The sequence below is a fragment of the Frankliniella occidentalis genome, unplaced genomic scaffold (assembly GCF_000697945.3).
Source record: "Frankliniella occidentalis isolate FOCC.00 unplaced genomic scaffold, Focc_3.1 Scaffold78, whole genome shotgun sequence".
NCBI classification, from domain to species: domain Eukaryota; kingdom Metazoa; phylum Arthropoda; class Insecta; order Thysanoptera; family Thripidae; genus Frankliniella; species Frankliniella occidentalis.
Genome location: NW_026267208.1, coordinates 1,053,016 through 1,054,393, shown reverse-complemented (window position 1 = coordinate 1,054,393; position 1,378 = coordinate 1,053,016).

Below are 1,378 nucleotides of genomic sequence, written 5' to 3'. Positions count from 1 at the left end.
AAAAATCAGTCCAAAAATCATCGAACCGAACCAAATACGAACATGAAAAAAAAAATCCCATACGAACTAAACCAAACACGATCTTCAAAATTTTCTCTCAAACGACCAGACCAAACAGTTTTCTGCGTTCAAATTCAAGCTAACAAGCAAATCTGTACCAAATTGCCCGATCCCCCGTTTCCCCGCTTTTCCAAAAATTGCTACTATGTAAACAATATTTTAAAAACTGACTACAATTTAGATAAGTGTTGATGTCCTATCCCAAGCGGGAATAAAGGGTTTAAAACATGTCCGACGCTTTGTGCCAAAATAATTTAATTATGTTTTCATTCAAAAATCATCGGATGATGCGAACAAAAGTAAGTGGCGTCGTGGTGGCCAATGCTCACTGGCGACGCGAGTCCACCACTGCACGGAGAAAAATAATTAGTTCATCCAACTCTTACGTAGGTTGATATAGGAATCACTAACGCTGTTGGGTTGTGAGAACGAACTAATTCGTTGTCTCATCCAAGTGTTCGCTAATGCAACGCAAAATTCGTTGGAGCAGCGAACACATCGCTGAGAGAGCGAAGGCGATCGTTGATTTAACTAAAAACGCTTTCGTTCCAGCAATCAGATTTATTCACTTCGTCAACGATCTATTCGCTCTCACAACTAAGAATTCGTTCTATCAGCAAACGCTTGATTAAAACAACGGATATTTTGTTCCCACAACGAATTCTTTTTGCAAGCTCCAAATCAACTCAAACATGGGTTGAAGCAACGAATTATTTTTTTCCGTGTGGAGCGAGGCATTGGGCTGACTTGTCAAGAATTCATTTACGTTTCTCGCAGGGCGAAAACTTGGTTTGGCACGACGGTGACGCCCCAGACCTAATTGATTTCCATAGGCAAGAACATCAAAACACGAAAAACAAACCTATGTCACCATTTAGGACCGCTTACCACGTGGTGGCCTGCAAGAATGATCAAATGCGAACACTTTCACTCATCTCTAAATTTGCCACGTGATACCGCAAACAACCAAAAACGTGGGTTTTCGGCATACAGTAAGTGCTTACTCTATGGTTTCCGCCACTCCACAGTGTTGATACGTGAGTATAAACTAGGTTATCTCACGGATGATTCTTCCTTCTCATAGATAGAAGACATTCGGGAAGAATTTGGGCCACGAGCCTACTCTGGGCATGTGTGCAATTACCGCCACACTCACGTGGCTCAAAGCAACATGAGCACGATGCGACATTCGATTATATTTCGAGCTGGTTTCGACTCGCCAGGCTGCCATCCGCACCTGCCTGTGTCAGCTTTTCCTTCTTTATTCTCTCTCTCTCTCTCTCTCTCTCTCTCTCTCTCTCTCTCTCTCTCTCTCTCT